This window comes from Gigantopelta aegis, chromosome 8 (assembly GCF_016097555.1).
Source record: "Gigantopelta aegis isolate Gae_Host chromosome 8, Gae_host_genome, whole genome shotgun sequence".
Classification (NCBI taxonomy): domain Eukaryota; kingdom Metazoa; phylum Mollusca; class Gastropoda; order Neomphalida; family Peltospiridae; genus Gigantopelta; species Gigantopelta aegis.
Window position 1 is genome coordinate 6,307,737 of NC_054706.1, and position 7,161 is coordinate 6,314,897.

The following is a 7,161-nucleotide window of genomic DNA, read 5'->3' on the forward strand; positions in this document are numbered from 1 at the left end:
ACGTTGCTACGCCCGTGGACATCAATGAAATTTACACAAAACAATACTGTAAATGTATTCGATGCCAAACATACAAGAATAGCATTTAATTATATTATTTTTTGCTTGAGGTTCTTCAAACTTGTAAGTTATATAAAAAATAGTTGTTGTTTTTTGTTCTTTTTACCTATAAAATGCAAGTTTTTAATGTGTATGATGCCTTACTATACAAGGTCATAATGCTAATAAGTTTTCGGTTTTTCACTCCAGGGATTTTATAAATCGTATATGACAAACAGAAACACGATTATATAGTTTGTACACTGTGTAATAATTTATTTGTTTTATTATTTCTCTCACGCAGTGCCGGCTGTGGACTTGGACACAGATAATAAAAACCGGGAGGTGTGTAACATCGAACAGTCTGGACACCTGGTCAACAAGCGGTCACCTGCACCAGGTGTAGATTCACCCTCCCGACTGAAGTGTTTAAAGGGAGTTACAGCCAGCTCGTGTATCTCAACACAGAGCTGTTTTTACTGAGAGACTCACGTCAGATGTGCAGTGCTGCAAACAAGGGTACTGGATAAAGTAGCAGCACAAGTTGGTGTGTGTCAGGAGGGGCACTATGATGAAGAGATACAGATTGCTGATAACAAACACGCCTGGTGTGTCAGTGTGTGCAGCGGTGAAGATCACAACAGTTTGTGTTTACGTGTGTGGTCTCGTGGAGTGTTTCAATGTGACATCCCTGTGACGAGTTTTAAACAGAACTCAACACTCGATGTCACGCTCGGCTTGTTGTTGGACAACGTCAGCCGCACACTCCACGTGGTCAACGTTGGCGACACCACACTGGTTCACTCGGTCAAAGACGTCGACGTGTCACGGCCGTTGATGCCCGTGTTTGGGGTGTACAGTTATAAACATTTCGATGTTCAAGTGAACGTGTCATCAGGCACCAAGCTCTCAGTAAACAGAGCACTAGCGACGTTACTGTCTACGTTAGTCCAGCCGTAGTTACTTCCCCTGGTAAACCTGTAGCTTTACAATGTGAACATATTAAACGTTTCTTATTAAATCAGAACACACACACACACATATACATACATACACAGACACACACACAGACACAGACACGCACACACACACACACAGACACGCACACACATGCACACAGACACACGCACACAGACACCATACACACATACACACACCGCACACACACTCAGAAACACACACACACATACACGGCCAATCACTTTTGACATGATAAAGTGTAAAATTAATCAAATGATCACTGACTTCCATACCACGTTTATTATCAAACCGCGGGTGTGCGTACAAACAGATAATTCAAGGTCATTTCAATGTCGCCCAATAATATTTTACTACTATTTTGTACTTTGAACGTTTCACCAACTAATAGTAAAGTTTTATACAGACGTGACGTGAAACAGTTGTATGTGAAATCATAACAAAACGTGTCAAAAACTGATACCATTATTACAGAACTATATAAATATTCATAGGTAAACTAAAGAATGGATGTTTAACGACACCCCAACACGCATGCGCTAACTACAAGCTAATCGTAACACCACATGTTAATGCGAGTATTACATTATATAATTATAAATACACGTATTTATACAGCACTCCACATTAACGGAAGGCGAATCGTTGTAACGTGACTTTCAGTTATACTATTAGAATAGTGTGCTTTTAAAGGTCATGTTCGTACGTATTCTTCAACGGGAAGAGCACAACATATTTAAATGTCGAAGAATGAACAAAATAAAGAGTAAAACATGATCACTTCAAGTTAACTACTAATAGTAAAGATAGTAAACATGGTCACTTAGTAAACTACTAATAATAAAAATAGTAAACATGGTCACTTAGTAAACTACTAATAATAAAAATAGTAAACATGGTCACTTAGTAAACTACTAATAATAAAGATAGTAAACATGATCACTTAGTAAACTTCTAATAATAAAGATAGTAAACATGATCACTTAGTAAACTGCTAATAATAAAGATAGTAAACATGATCATTTAGTAAACTGTAGGTTACGGCTCTGTACAACTCAGTCTGTGTAGATATTACATACTGATATATCTGGGCCATTCCACAAATGATCACCTGTGGAGTAGGGGCTGGGTGGAAAGAGGAGTTAACTGAGAATAATAGTACTGACTGGTTTGCTGAAACACAGTGTGTTATATCCGTGGCGGGGTAGGAGGTACAGTCATGTTATACGAGGTTCAAGGTCTCACTACACAGTTCACTTCCGGTGAGAGTTCATTCATCACCACAAACGTTCCTCATTGTGACACAGGTTATGGTTCACATATTCACTTCTATGAGATGGTGAAGAATTAAAACAATATGTATGTTTAATGGTAAGCTTTCTGGCTGTATTTTGTCCATGTTAGTTTGTAATATTGTGCATTGACCTTTTGGGACATGAGTGTATAGCACAAGAGACAGTCGGGGTGAATCGGTTGATGAACCACCTGTTCGAACCAGTACTACAGCCAGGAGCGCACATATAGCAAAACAAACTGAGACGGAAATGTTCTCAATTTTGGAGGGAATATAAATGCTTATATAATGTATGTTCGCAATGGTGTATGTTGTTAGTGCCAACGAGAACCCGTTCTATTGGCAATCTTCATTTGAAGTTGAACAATTTAACATGGGTTTCAATCCCAGATGACATTTGTGTAGTGAGACCTAAGGGCGGTTTGGGGAGCTGGTATACAGAGAGGAGAGTGTGTGTCGACGTTCCATCTATTTGCTCTGGTGCATGTGTAGTTGGCATTTGTTTGATTTAATTATGTCAGTGGATATTGTGGAACTTTCTGGAACTGTACTGCGTTATACCCCAAACGCCGGACATCTGTGTCAGTGATAACGTGTTGACATAATATGACAGTGTTATATATTAATATTACGCTGTAACCTTTTAGAAACTACTGAATTGTTGATTGGATACAACAGCACTGGTCACGTGATCTGTTCAGTCACATTGATTATCGTTCTGTGTGTCTGTGTACGTGTATGTGTGTGTCCGCGTGTGTATGTGTCTGTGTGTGTGTTTTTTTGTACGTGGTGTGTGTATGTGCGTGTGTCTGTGTGTATGTGTCTGTGTGTGTTTGTGTGTATATGTGTGGTGTCTATGTGTGTGTATGTCTGTGTTTGCGTGTGTGTCTGTGTGTGTATGTGTGTGACTGTGTGTATGTATGTATGTATGTGTGTATGTGTATGTGTCTGTGTCTCTGTGTGGGTATGTGTGCATGTGCATGCGTATGTGTGTGTGTGTGTGTGTATGTGTGTGTATATGTATGTTTGTGTATGTGTGTGTATATGTGTGTGTGTATGTATGTATGTATGTATGTGTGTATGTGTGTGTGTGTATGTGTGTGTGTATGTGTGTGTGTGTATGTGTGTGTGTATGTTTGGCTGGCTGGCTGCCTGGCTGGCTGCCTGGCTGACTGTGTGCATTGTGTGTGTGTGTGTGTGTGTGTGTGTATGTGTGTGTGTGTGCATTGTGTGTGTGTTTGCGTGTGTGTATGTATGTGTGTGTGTACCTGTGTACATGCGTTTGACTGTGTGCGTGTATGTGTGTATATATATATGTGTGTGCGTGTGTGTTTTTGTGTATGTATCGTGTGTGCATACGAATTTCTGTGTATGTGTTCACGTCTGTGTATGGTTGTGTCTCTCTGTGTACCTGACTGTGTGTGTGTGTATGTGTGTCTGTCTGTCTGTCTGTCTGTTTCTGTGTGTACCTGTGTATATGACTGTATGTGTGTGTCTGTCTTTCTGTATGTGTGTGTGTGCACATGTATGTGATTGTGTGCATGTATATGTGTACGTGTATGGATGTGTGTGTGCGTCTGTCTTTCTGTCTGTGTGCGTGTGTGTGTGTGTTGTGTGTGTGTGTGTGTGTGTCTGTGTGTACGTGTCTGTGTGCGCGCGCGCTAAATATGTAAGTATTTACAATGTACGTAATATATATGAGTTTCTCATAAATATGCTTATATCAAGTAAAATGTTTGAAATTGTGTAATATAAAACAGCTTATTAATATTTAAAATATATGTAAAAGTCAAATAGATATTAAAAGTAAACTATAATAAATGTAATTTAAATCATTTATATTCATCATTTCAAAATAATTGTACATAGTTTGCGTTACATAGCATACTCAAAATTAACAGTATTTGAATTTTCTTATAGTGTTTATAAATAAATGCATTGTATATCAGGCATATTTGTATTGCAAACAACTTTAACAATGTTATAAACGTAACATTTCATTATTTTACATATTTTATATGTAAAAATATATAGCACTATGAATGTGTGTATTTGTCGTGTATATTGTCTCAAATGTCTATGTAAAGGTTAGCCTGTATACGTTCTGATGATATATGTCGTATATTACTTTGTTTAAATACGGTGAGATTGAAATAATATGAATATCTCCTAATGATATATTTCGTATATTACTTTGTTTAAATACGGTGAGATTGAAATAATATGAATATCTCCTAATGATATAGTTCGTATATTATTTTGTTTAAATACGGTGAGATTGAAATAATATGAATATCTCCTAATGATATAGTTCGTATATTACTTTGTTTAAGTACGGTGAGATTGAAATAATATGAATATATCCTAATGATATAGTTCGTATATTACTTTGTTTAAGTACGGTGAGATTGAAATAATATGAATATATCCTAATGATATAGTTCGTATGTTACTTTGTTTAAGTACGGTGAGATTGAAATAATATGAATATATCCTAATGATATAGTTCGTATATTACTTTGTTTAAGTACGGTGAGATTGAAATAATATGAATATATCCTAATGATATAGTTCGTATGTTACTTTGTTTAAGTACGGTGAGATTGAAATAATATGAATATATCCTAATGATATAGTTCGTATATTACTTTGTTTAAGTACGGTGAGATTGAAATAATATGAATATATCCTAATGATATAGTTCGTATGTTACTTTGTTTAAGTACGCTGAGATTGAAAAAATATAAATATATCCTGACAGGGCTCGACCTTAGTGGTAGCCAGGGTTCTTTTGGCTACCGATTTCTCACTCGGATTACCAGGTGGCTAACCCTGATAGTCCGCCGGGCTACCAAATGTTTTGGCAGGTCTAGTTGCTCCACAATCAACAAGACGTTTAATTCATCGGTCAGGTCAGAGTGTTTAACGTGCAGATTCAGACCAAGCTGTTGTAGCGCACGCCTGTCATGGGCATAGGTGCCGGCCTCGACCGGCTCCTCTGCCCAGGACAGGGATTCATCGAAGTCTGAAATTCAACCTTTCATGTGAGCGCTCTCTGCTGTCAGGAGTAGCTGTAACTGTGAATTGCTCCCCAAATGTGTTGCCAGTGGTAGAATTTTATTTTTAACATAGTGGACTATTAATAATAATTTGATGTAATTCAGTGGCCAGATATACATGGTTCGAACGGGTCATGAAATTTTCATTTGGATCATGCGTGATCTATTCGTAGTCATTTATGACAATCAACACCATTGTCCGTTGTTTTTACGCCTACAAACGCCTTTACTATTTACCGCCAGCTGAAGTCTAAGCTAAACCATAACTCAATCGCGGCTTATTTCCTTCTAGGCTACCAATACAAATTGTCAGATTGTTGTTTACAAAATTGATATCTATTATTATGTTAAAGAAATGTATAAATTGACGAATGTTTTCAATGTTAAAAATATTAATCTTTCTTATAAATTATTTTAAACTAAATCTCTCACATCGTTTACTATTGCTTTGCGCAATGACCTCGCTCCAAATGACATCTGACCTTGTCACGTGATAACACAAACACACACATGCCATGTGACATCGTCATCAATAAAAACCGCTAATGTTTTGGAATAAAGGCAATGTTTTTAAGATTCTTCAAAATGACACATATTGAAGATAGTTACAGCCATCTGAAGATCATACGATTAGAAGACAGTTCTACACGTGAAAACCGTATGAAGTGTTTCAATAATATTTTGTAAATATTCATTACGAGATTAGGCCTAAAAACAATTAATAATAATAATAATAATAATAATAATAATAATAAAATACTATAGTACTGTCGGCAATAGAATAAAACTGATTTTCGTCGATTATTTCTTACATATTAAACTGACAAGTAAATATTTTGTAAATATATATTTAATGATAGTCTACCTAATTTAGCAGTTACTTGTTTGGGCGCTCATTGATGTTCAAGGTGGTGTTTACTCTTGAAATTAAAAGAAAAATGTCAGTAAACAGGTGATTTGTGCACTTTATTGGAACAGACTATAACAAATTTTGGTCAACGTGTGTCAATTTCATGACCGTTACAATATATGAGGGACTGTTTCTGATGATGATTTGCCCCCATCCTTCTCCAAAACAAAATATTTGTAGTCATTTATAAGTAACTTTTGAGCAAAACTGTCAAGAACCATTATGTGTGATCCATAATTATACCGGTATTAAAGGTGCTATCTCAATGTAGCCCAATGATAGCTATTGCAAATCATTTTTTATTTTTTATTTTTTTTATAAAATTTTGATTTAACATTTAAAGAAGACACCTTTAACAATATGCCCATAAATGATTATAGGAAATAATTTTATCTACTGGTAGAAAAATACATTTTTATTAGAAAATCTTTATCACAGTTCGCATTATATAGCACCTTTAAATTGTTGCAAGATTGTGTAAATTTCTAATGTACTTATATTGAATTTATATTCAATAAATATGCTTGTCATAATTAATAATTTATGCTGCAATTCAAAATAATCAGTTAACTTGCATTTTTAAATTGAAAGTTTGTTTAAGGGTAAATGAAATTGACACATATCAATCAAAATGTGTTATAGTCTGTTCCAATAAAGGTCACAAATCACCTGTTTACTGACATCTTTAGTTTAATTTCAAGAGTAAAAATTACATTGTACATCAATGAGAGCCCAAACATGTAAATGCTAGATTAGGTAAAGTATCATTGAATGGGTATTTGCAAAATATTATTTACTTGTCAGTGTAATATGAAAGAAATAATCGACGAAAATCAGTTTTATTCTATTTCCGACAGTACTTTAGTGTGTGTTTCGGGAAT

General features: G+C 35.5%; 1 pseudogene; it reads left to right on the top strand.

Annotated features, from left to right (window-relative positions):
* Nucleotides 1-3,143, top strand: part of LOC121378248 — a 50,042-nt pseudogene extending 46,899 nt beyond the window's left edge.
* Nucleotides 3,144-7,161: the final 4,018 nt, after the last annotated feature.